Source organism: Vanessa atalanta, chromosome Z, assembly GCF_905147765.1.
Source record: "Vanessa atalanta chromosome Z, ilVanAtal1.2, whole genome shotgun sequence".
Lineage (NCBI taxonomy): Eukaryota > Metazoa > Arthropoda > Insecta > Lepidoptera > Nymphalidae > Vanessa > Vanessa atalanta.
In genome coordinates, this window is record NC_061902.1 from 5,430,574 (window position 1) to 5,443,211 (window position 12,638).

Here is a 12,638-nt window from a genome sequence, read left to right on the forward strand (position 1 = left end):
TATATCTTTATTTTTCTTTTGTGTGTCTGATCCTTGCTTATAGAAATTCAAATTATGATTATTTATTTGTTTTAATTATATAATTAATTGATGTTATTAATAAATCAGTTCAATATCATATTAGTTATTTTAATTTAAATTTGCTGTTATTTAAATTTTCTGTACTTGTTAAAATTTAATTTAATGGACCCATGTGTATGATTTTTTATGTAATTAACATCAAACTAACTAGATGAAAATTTTTATAAATATATTACTTATTAAAGGTAATTTGACTTATTACAGTTACTTATGTTGTCTTTTAAATGAAATGAGTAAAATTTATTTAATGCAAATATATTAAAATCAGAATTTTTAAAATAAAACAACTCTTAAAGTATAAATTGATTGTATGTATGTAGAATCTCTTTGTAGCTTGTTATTATATAGCATTGTCTTTCATTCTCAACTTACTCAATATGATAATATATTTAATACAATATTGTCCAATTCAAATCTATTATTACTATTTTTCATGTTATTTAAGTAATAAACATTAGCAATGATGAGGCTGCCTTTGTTGTTCAATCGTATTAAATACAGTAGTGACAAACGTGGTATTTAACATAATTATATTACAAGAATATAAATTATTGTTTATTTGTTTAAAGAGATTCACAAAAACAATTAGATAGTTGTCACTGAAGAAATATTGCCTTATAATCAAGTTAATTGATTTTAAATTATAAAAGACTTTATTCATACATACAATATATATTTGTCAATAATAGAAAGACTAAAAATAACGATTACTCAGTGTAGTCTATATAAATAAAAAAAACCTGATAAGATAACAAAAGCTTAAATTTATTGTAAGATGATAGATGATTAAGATATTAATATTACAAATATTAAACGGTTTTATAAAAATAGCATAGGGTGTGCAATGCGATGTATAAAGGCTAAGTGATCACTAATTGGACTTGGGTAAGCAGTTAAATAAATTGTGTCTTAGGTTCAAATTTTTACATTGAATTATATATATACTTCTTTAAAAATATCTACCAATTGTCTAAGTGAGACTCGTACAGAGCCATAGTTCTCTTGTCATATCATAGAAACAAGTACATTTATACTGCTGTATAAGTATGCAAAGCGAATTTTCCATTGAAAACAAAATGCTAGCAGAGATCAGCAAAGCGAATATTACTTTTAAAATTTTCAAATGTTTATTTTGTATTTTTTTGTATTTCAATAAATTAAAAAAAATATATTATTACGTTTTTTTAGTAAAATTTTACTCTGTAAATTTTCATTAGTCTGGTGATGGTGCATTTAAATATAGCATGACTGCTTACAATATTGTAATAGTATAAAAAAATATAACTAATGATAATATTTCAATTTGACTTTAAAAGAACTATTAATAGAGATTTAAATGATATTTCACTTTTACATTAAAAATATGTCCTTATAATTAAAATAAAAAAAAACAATATCAGCAGAAATAACGAAACTGGGCAGTAAATGAAAAAATAATAATCTAAAATGCAACTGTATAAAGAAAATTTAATTAAAAGTATTTACATGTATTCTTTAGAAAAACTTTTCTTAATAGAGAACATACTTTTACGGTAAATTATTACAAGTAATGGGTGTAATTATTTTCATTTATTTTTTACCTACACTTTCATAACAATTACTCGAAGACTACCACATCTTCAGATAACAGTGTCTTTAAGTATCCTATAATATTTAATGAGTAATTCTTGTATAAATATTTAGATACATTTTAATTTCCTGTATCTCATAAACGGTTCTAACGATTTGGTTCTAAATACACAAATTAGACCTTTAAAATTATCTATAAATATGTCTTTCCCAAAACAATGCAAGAGTAAGCTTAGCGAAATTCGAGAAAAGCGAAACGATGTTTTACCTTATGTAGAAAATGTTTTAACTAGTTAATTTGTATTCTCTCAGTGGACTCATCAGAGTTTTAGAAATACCTTGAAATAAAATATACTTATCACCATTAACTATACAATTATAAGAATATCAGCAACGTTTTTTTGGATAAAAATACACTGTGAATAACAAGTTTTTTTTTTTAACAAAAACTGTGTATTTGATTACATCTATGCTATATAAATATTTATTTATATTGGTACTGCCACGCTATTTATTTTAATTAAGCAAATACCATCCTATTTGCTAAAGGTATAAAGTTGAAAATCCCTATAACTTAGACTGAGAATGAGAGAGAGAATACAGAAAGTATTTTCGCTAAACAAATAGCTAGACTGAACTTAAAACTTAGCTAAACTTCGTTTCTATATTTGTAAGTAAGTTACCATGCATAGTGTAGTGGTACATGACCCATTGCAAACCACCACACTATCAAGTCCTTGACGTACGTTCAGTGAACCGTACGCATAACTTTTTCATTCGTCAGCTAGGTTGTTTTGGCGCAATAATATTCTGTGAGGCGTTTAGGCCCTTTTATATATTAGGTATGACGTATCAACACAAACTTGTTTGACGTCGTGACGTGGTGACTAATACTGGTAGAACTGTGCCCCAACTGCGTTTCCAAGTAATTCATTGTAATAAATGTTCAGACTAAAGTGAAAAAGTTAAAGGAAACTATTTAAATTAATTACTTCTATCGTTCAAATAACATTTATTTGTTCCATTAAAATTACACAACTATAGAAACAAAACAATTATATATCCAACTTTATTGCAAGCATTGAGTCAATCAGTTCATGCTTTGTTTCGTTTTCAAGTTTTTAAAATAAAACAGATAATGTCATAACGCCTCTAGATATTACTGTCATCCCATACCCCCGCGGTAAAATTTGTGTATTCATCGGACTATGCCAAAACACTCCATGTAATGTCACTAGCAAATACAATAACAATCGCACTCAAATGCAAAAGAAAACAAAAACATATTTATATTTACTATTTAATACATAATTGTATACTTAGGCGATTACATAAGGTTCGTACTTGTAGGGTACAAATTAAAATGTCATTAATTATGGACATAATCACCAATACCATTGTATGTCTGCGCACGCATCGCAAAGAGTTAAATGAAACTCCCACGTTGACAGTTTGCACTGTGTGGGCTGAAATACAGACAAAAAACGTTTCCCGCGAAATAAAATATTCCCAGAACATAGTCAAAGACTGATTCCATAAACAAAGTATATAGGAAACCGAACCGAGCCGAACGAAACAAATCGTACACGAAGAATAGTTAGGATAGTTTAAATAAATATTATCCTTGTATTAAATCGTTTTTATTTATGTATTGTTCATGTAACTACTGACGTACATACTTTGTTCATTATGTTAGCGTATACGTTAGCAATCAATAATTATTACCCACAATATGAATGCGCTTTACGCGCCTTAAAGTCATATATTTACCGATCGAGGCAAGTTTTTAAGAAATGAGTTTTAAAAAATAACTTTCAAGTACTGTTCGTATGAAATGTTGAGTGTGCCTTAATATATATTGTAGCGTATTTGATCTTATATTTTGTTTTTTCATTTCATCAAAACCTTCGCTTTGATTTGTTGCAATTTTTCCAGCACAGCAAATGTATATTATTCTTATATAATATTATTTTGATAATAATTGATAAAATAATTACTGTGTGATTTATTAATGTCATTAACGCTATTATTTTTTCAATACTTACATTCAATATAATCATATATTAGTGAGTAAGGAAATAAGAGCTATCTTATCAGAAGTTTATGACACGACTCTTATACTTGGTAGGACTTTGTGCAGGTCTATCTCTCTCCACTTATCAATTATTCTACCAAACAACAATTATTTGAATTGATGTGTTCCTGTTTGAATGGTGAGTGAACCAGTGGCACTAAAGACAAATTAACTGTCAAATGTCGTATTGATTGGACTTAGATCACACCGTATTAAACGATTAATATATGTAACATAAGCAGTGCTTAGCTTGTAACTTATCGTCGGGTGGTCTTGATACCCGGCTGATTATCTTTGTATAATAACGGCAGGCAAAGGCGTCCTCTCCTCTGAATGTCTCGTTTTGAGCTTATTCCACAACGCTGCACCACTACGAATTAGTAACGTTGGTAGAATTTAATCTGACATATTATGTAGGTTCCTGCACTTGTCTGTTTTACTTAACCATTGAACACATGATTAATTAAAACGCGAATTGAGCACATCAAAACTGAGTGGTGCTCGCTCAAATTCTAAGTATCAAGACCTTCCTGTAAGATCCTCGTGTTTTGTCAAGAACAAAAAAAAACTATATTTTTTTCTTATTAGAATCTTTTCTATATAGCATCTCGCCGTGCGATTCTAATTTATTAATTTAGTTAAATGCACCTTACGTTTTATGTGAATTTACATTATATAAGCGCTACTGAATTGAAAAAACTGACACGACGGACCGCAGTGTCGGTGTTTGAAATAAAACGCCCATATTCCAGAAACTAAATTTCAATTTTTTGTATATACCTGTGATCTTATTTTTTTATTAATTTGTAATATGTAGGCGGTCTGGCAAATGGGTCACCTGATGGGTACAGGTAAGCACCACCTATCGACATTGTCACTGAAAAAAACACTAACCATTTTTTATAACCCAAACCTTGGAAACTAAGAAGTTATGTTCCCTGTGCCCGTAATTAAACTGGTTCACTCTTCAAATCTGAACACAACAATGCTAAGTATTGGTGTTTAGCGGTAGTATAATTAATGCGTAGGCGGTACCTACCCAGACAGGCTTACACAAAGCGATACCACCAAGAGCATGTGATTCTTTTATAAATACATTATTGTGTATAACTATCGTTAAGTTTAATAGTTAATACACATTCCTAATTTTGTATGGACTTATAAAGAAAAGTCGTATACTATGAGATCATTCTCTGCTAATTAGAAAATGTATTCCCCCAAGTAAATATGCACGGTTAAACTTCCGATATCATTATTTATTTAATTTGTTTTGTGATCGTCAGTGCCTATCTATGGCTTCCACATATTGCGCCGCCAACCATGTGATCTAAGATTTTAATGTGCTTTTGTAGTGTTAATGATCAATTTCTTTGGACATTTTGTTTGTCAAAAACCAACTTTCATCAAACAATAGCACATTAGTTTTTTTGATACTCTTCTTGGTAATTTTTAAGTTTCAACAAATCTGCAAGATTTTTATGCCTGTATTTCTTTTACTTTTGTCCATATAATCTAATTGTGAGAAAGGATGTGAAAATGCGTAACTGTCTGTAATTTAGTATTTGTCTTTTGTTTTCAATTGGCGGTTTTCGAAATAACCAGCGAAGTCAGATTTACTTATTTATTTATATTGGTCGCCTATCCCATCATCAACTGTCATCGAACATTCAATTAAAGTCAAATCAGTTGACTTTGATCAGCATTTTAAAACGGGTTCCCTATTTTATGATTCAAGAGAAACACTGAGACTTTTTTTGACAAACATGGTATACTTTTAAACATATCTGAGAAACAAGCAGTCGTTCAGAAATCCCTCAAACATATTAATCGCTTAGTGTGAAAAAAGCGGCAAGAATACAGGTTGTATTCTAAAAAAAATTTAATAAACACGTAAATTTTGGCAAACAATTTAACCGTTAACAAGGCGCAATTTAATACTTTGACACAGGAACAAAGTAATTATCGATGTTTAGTTTTAGAAAGTACCCATTTGTAGACGAACATGCACAAAGAATTGCCACCGGTAGCAATATTCATTATTTGTCTCTGATTTTGAAATCGAACTATTATTAGTAAACCCCTTTTATGGATATTAGCCATGCCATAGAGATAGATACTTGATATTTATTTCAAAGATTTGTTTTTTCATAAACTTCTGAAACTAATAATAAATTTAATTAATTATTCTTGATCCTTTTTTCATTCTTCTGCTGGTATTTCCGACGTTCTTTTTCTATAATTTCTTCTTATTTTAGGTCGTTACTGTAGCAACTCGTCTCTGCTTATGTTTTCTCTTATGTAATCTTCATTTTGGACGCCATTGCACTATTACCTAAAATGAATATAAAATTTCAAGATTCAACATTTCAATTTCAGAAACTACTTAAATTAATAGCCAACTGTTAATATAAGAAAATAACTGTACTACAAAATGATTCCTTGTGTTTCAAATGTGTACGAAACTGTTATTTTTAAATAGAGAGCTTCCTGTCTTAAATATTTTAAGTTACGCAATAAATGATTACTTACGTTCCTTTTACAAAAACCAGAAACTATTGCAACGAACAGTCGAGTAATTTTGACTTTGCCTTCTTGTTTGATAATTTCTCCGAAACGCTTTAACGGACTTAAAATCAAAAACACAAGTAAAAATACCGAATTCCATATTTCAAAAAGCAGAAACGAATCTGCATACAAACTTTTATCTCCTAATTAAACGACCCGAGGAAGTGAATTTTTAAAAGTCCTTTTTGGTGCTTATTTATGTTGTATAGGAATACCTGTGCATAATTTCTTTCCATTAGACCCATCGTTATAAACAATGCGTTGTCAGTCGGTGTTTTTCTTTCTAATTTTATGAAGTAGATTGTATATGACTACAGGCCTGGCTATAATATCGTCGTTATTGATACAGATTGAAAATTGACCTAAGCTAATGGTATGTCGACCATATTATTTAAAAAAAAAATAATATATCCCTAAAAATTTTATAAAACTTTATTGAAGATTATTATGTATTGAATTTTCTTGAAAGATTTTTGATCCTTATTTTTTACCGTATCTCTCTTCCATCATGTCGGGATAAAAATAAGTCTTTATTGAAGGATCTAATCTCCATTACACATTTACTGTTTCTACGTAATATAACTCTGTAATGCTTTATTGAAGGACTGAATTAAACTTGCATCTGTGATTTTAGTATACATAACATGAAGGAGCAAATCACGCGAGTGACAAATTAAATATCATATCTTTTTATTAGTAAAAATAAATACATCCTATATATTTTTAATATATTTTAATAATAATCAGAAATGTTAGAGACGATAATCATCCAACCGAATAAACAAAATAACTTATAAATCAATGCAAAGGAATGTAAAATAATAATTAATCACTGTTAATCGAGTATCATACAATTTTTCATAGTTCGGTTACATTTGAAATGTTTCCACGTACGATATACTCATCAGAATTCACTTGCTGATGAATGGACACGGATAAGTTGAATTGGTCTGACATCTATGCAACGCCAATGTGGTACTTACAGCAACCACGTGCACGTAGCGTATGCGTCCTGCATAAAAAAACATTAGCATTTTATAAGTCGTTCTCATATCGTAACTACGATAGTGGCTATCAATATGCACGCTGTTAATAACTTATATCAACCGGTTTTCGATTATGTTGACATTACGAATAGATAAATACGAAATTACTTTGTAAGCATAATGCTATAAGCAAAAATATTATCGATTTATTGAATATTAGATTTTGCTTAAAAAATTATCACAAATGCAATGTTTTGTATAAAAAAAACCCTATAAAGTTTCTATGTTATTTGATTATGAAATTATTTTTCGTTTAATAACAAATGTCTCGATGTAGGCATGAAGGATGGTACTCTTGATTCATATTTCGTCTAAGCTAACTATCCAGTGATAATTCCTATTCTAAGGTTATAGTCGTATGGAGTGAATGGTACCGCAAAGCTTAGTAGTTTTTGATAACATTTAGACTTTTATGGGACTCCATATCTTCCAATAACAAGTTTTTTGAAAATTTCACCTTTCCCAAAGTTTTTGCACTAACAAGACAGATCCAGGTCCCAGAGTCATCTAAAAAGTTTTCTGTACCGTGTTTATATTCACTTGATCACTTTTGGACACTGTATAATGAAGGACCAGGATCTGTATAAGCAAAAAAGTCTCCTCGTAGACGGTTTTTAAAATTATTTAGATATATTTTTGTTTGAACCTCGATTTCTCGCGTTATCTGGAATAATAATGCGATCATTTAACAACATGTTTTGTTAATTGTAGCCTCGAAGAGTTACTTTAGCTGCTGAGGCAATTCATGCACTATTGTTGTTAATAAATCATCCAGATACCGGAATTACACGGACCGGCCCTCGTATCACTCTGTGTTATATTTTTCAATATGAGAAAAGGTACAATTATTAAAATATTATGACAATAATATTTAAATAAGATTAAAATGTTTTTCTTTTTTAATGTGACATTAGGAAATGAAAACATTTTAATCTTTACATTTATTGAAATTAATAATAAAGTAATCCTAACTTATTGCACTTGTCTGAGTAGAGGATTTTACTAAGCTGTCTGGTTTGTTTGACACTGTTGGGCTTAAGCAACGTGAAGTGATATAATTCATCACACGTACTTATCACATAGATTAATATTAAATAAGTAATATTCATTGATAAAACAAACCGAACTATTAATATTTAAATTCTCATAGAAGTTCTATTTGCCCAAAAAACTTATAATCATTTCTGAAATACATGATGATTGCTTAATTTAGGTACATTAAAATATCAAAAGTTACGGACATATATTAATATAATTGGGATTTTATTTTATTTGTTTTAATATCTGTTTCGATTTCACATGGTTAAAATAGGGATAAAAAGCAGACCAATTTTTAAACGATGACATATACACGTTCCCTAATCGAACTAACCACCCGTACTGTACTAATGGATACGTACAACACGTGTGCTCATTTTTCACGCTTTTATTTAAATTCATTCATTCATTCATGTCATCCGAAGGACGTCCACTGCTGGACATAGGCCTTCCCCAAAGATCGCCACAACGACCGGTCCTGTGCAGCCCGCAACCAGCGGCTTCCCGCGACCTAAAATATATATATATATATATATATATATATTATTATATATATATATATTATTGTTTTTATTTAAATATCTCGTAATATTTCTACTACTACAGGTACGATTGTAATTAACAATATTTATCATAATTATGTTATGTTGTTTATATTTTGATAAGCAATGGTACTTTTAGATATAATTTAAGTAAACTAATTACAGAATTGCAAATTTTTCAAACATAGTGGTATTCTATGGGAGTAGAGACAGCGTTCTCTTGCCCAGTGCAACCGACAATTTTATTTCAAACTCCTTTGACATATTTAAAATAAATCGACGGACGGCCGAATAGTGTGTTTGCTCTAATTGCCCATCCTAACACTAAAATAAAAGGTCCATTACAATCTGATTAGATTTTTTTTTGTGTTAAACCGGAAACAACAAATACATAAACAAAACGTAGCTCTTTATAATTTTGTTGTTATTAGTTAATTAAAGGGAGTTCCGATTTTAATGTTGCAATAGGTATTAATGCTGGGAGTGTATATTTTTTAATTCATACGGTTTCAGTCTGCGTTTTTCTTAAATATGTCTGTATAATAGATTATGATATCGACTCCAAACCATTTCATCCGACGCGTAATTGCAATTATGAACACTTGATTAATTAAGCCAGCAGGCAGCAAGTACAGTGTTCATTACACCGAGACATCACATATTATTTATAACAATTACAAATTCGTATTATTAATTAGAATGCATTTCAATTGACGTACTATGGTTATTTTATGTTCAGAAATATGATAAAAATGAATGGGTCGAAATCGAATAGCTCTGTGATTTTTCTCTTCTTCAATAAATATAAATTTAGCTACATTTCGTGAACACCCCTCAATAATGAAAAATAGTCTCAATGTCTAGATACATACATATTTATTAATTCTTAACGACTTCTGTCCCTAACAGACTTTGTAGGATGTGTGAAGAAAGTAAAGAATTTTAAATGAAAATAAATCTACAAGGAAAAATAATATGCTTTAAAATAGAACGAATATGAACGGAAAAGTGGAGAAATGTGTGGAATTCTAATAAAGGTATGCTCTGAGCTTTGTGTTTATCACTTTAGCCGTGTCATTTGTTTGAAATTGAATTTTACTGAATGTAAGCGTGACGTGTCACAAGCGGAGTCAAAAGCCTTTTGTTGTTTATTCGATTCGTTTTTGTTATGTAATATGACGTCCGAGAACGATATTTTTATACATATTAAACAAAATACTTTGCGGATAGTTCATGTAAGGTTTCCCATTGATTTATCAGCCTCAAATTTGTATTTCCATGCTACCTCTAAGTCAAATTTAATTACGCTCGGCTCAGTGGTTTAGCCGTGGTTACTAAAAAGACATTGAGTTTCTTCTGCGTTCATAATAATCGTCTGATATATTTTTGTGTTTAGTTTTAAGGTATTGTATTATTTTTGTGCGCAGGCTACGGTTTTATTATATTTTTATAAGTTTTATTATTTTGCGGTTTCGCATTCGAACAAGGAACTCTTATAATTTCGTCATATCCGTTTCTCTACCCTTATGTTGCAACTGTTACTAGCGCAGTTGCTACAAACGTGACATATTAATAATAATTATCAAAAAGATCGATACATATAAGTATTAATCTTATTAGATTAGCCATTGGGGGCATTCATTTCATTACGTAAGACTATTTTCGTTGGTTTTGACCCCTCCCACCCTATTATTAATACTTATTACATAAGAATCTAAAGAAAAAATGAATACATGTTTGGTTTATTTTAATGTTTATGTTTCAAAGGTAGGTACTAATAATCTTTATATTTTGGCCCGCCCGTTGTCATGGAAATGGAAATATCGTTTTATACGCATCCGAAACGAGACAATCAAACCTTATTCAAATAATTTTAACTTTGCGCATTTTTTTTGATCTTGCGTAAGAACTATAGAGACTCCTTCCCACCCCCTTGTAAGAAAACATTAGACATGGTCGACCCCCCTCCCCCCTAAATCGTCTTACGTAATAAATGAATGACCCCCTTGAAATGGTCAAAATTGAGTCGTATTTGCTATTCAAAATTTTACAAACATTATTACAAAAAAATTACTTAAATTTGCAAAATATATGCGGAATGTATCTCGAACAGTTGAACAAGTTGTTAATTATTAATAATTGAATATTATGTTCATTGTGTATCCAACAGTCAGAGAAACTCGGCCGTAGTCAAAACTTGTTCTGACAGTTGCTTCAACAACTCACTAGGGACAAATCTAATTTAAACTTTCATAGCTCTGTTCAATATGAGCAGCTTTACGTAGCGCGATTAACAAGCACGTGCGAAATAGTTAACGGACACCAACACGCTTAACTTAAACAGCAGCTGTTTAACAGAGAAAGTATTTATTCTTAGTAGTTAGTAGAGAATAGGGAAATTAGTGTACGCTTTAAGGAACCAGGAATTCGAATAATCTTATGGATTAAACACTTTCCTCGTAATTGTTTTTCTTAATGTCTTCAGTTAAAATGGCCTTTATGGATACGAGTTATTTGCTTAGAATTCCGCTCATATTTCCGATCAAAAGAATATTTGCTATAAATATAAAAGTAATTCCTAGATGTTTACTTTGTTCTCCGAAACAATTTCGAAAAGCGAACAAACTCGCCATCGATAAATAAAATAACTTTTATGCAATAAAATCCATAGATATCTCTTTTAAAAGTAGGTCAAAGTAGGAATGTGTAGTTTTCACTGTATTAACTCAGTTTTGCTCCTTAGTCAGGAAAATAATTCATATCAAAACATTCGCTTACAACCAAAGAGTCTGCAAACATGTTCAATCACTTTAAATATCTTTCATTTACTCTTCTATTGCACGTTGAATTGAATCGAACTCTTTCATTTCCCTTGTTGTATTGCGAATTGGAATTTATTCAGGAAAAATGAAAAAAGATTTCCGTGCATTTTATATAGTTACATTTCTTTTCTGCAGCAGTATTGTGTTTGATTGAATCATTACTTTGAACGGATTGCATTTACAATTGAATAAAAAAAAACTGTTAACGATCTTAAGACTCTAATAAGGCTAGGATTAAATTTCTAATTGGATGGATCGGATTGAAAAGTTTAACTAGTCATGTTTATTTTCTGAACAACTTATTTTCAAAGAAAATTACTTGAGATCCGCTTATAGGTGTTAAAGTTTTATTCTTTATTTATATTATTATAAACATTAAATATTAGTACATCTAACATAACATTCGATTAATTTGATATTAAAATTATAGCGAATATGTTCGTATTAATGACACTATATTTGAATAGAACGTTGATTTTTTGCACCAAGTTTTAGTGTTTTAATTTACTCTGAATTTTATAGTGCTATTAATTTTCAAATTTCCTTGAAAAATGGAAGCGTTTTGTATTCAACTTATGAATAAACGCTTTGCGATAAACAACTGATAATTCCTGATTGAATAAGTTAAAACGACGCATTAAGCTTCATGCAGGGATGGGAAATGAAAATAGTTGTAAACTTCAGAAACATACGACACAGCTCAGTTATTAAAATAGTTGTAAGCGCTTGCAATCTACCTATATAGGAAATTAGTACAATAGATATTTCTTTCAAATGGCGTATAGATTTTTACACAAGTACATATATGTCAAAATCAATAAGGATGAAAGAGTTGTTTCTCTTCTTTGGCAATATTAAATTGATAATCCTTAAAACATATTTTAAAGGGTTCGATTTGATT

General features: G+C 29.8%; 1 protein-coding gene across 6 annotated transcripts in view; it reads left to right on the forward strand.

Moving 5' to 3' along the window:
* Positions 1-12,638, forward strand: part of LOC125076315 (disco-interacting protein 2) — a 64,844-nt gene that overhangs the window by 634 nt on the left and 51,572 nt on the right. The window lies entirely within an intron of this gene.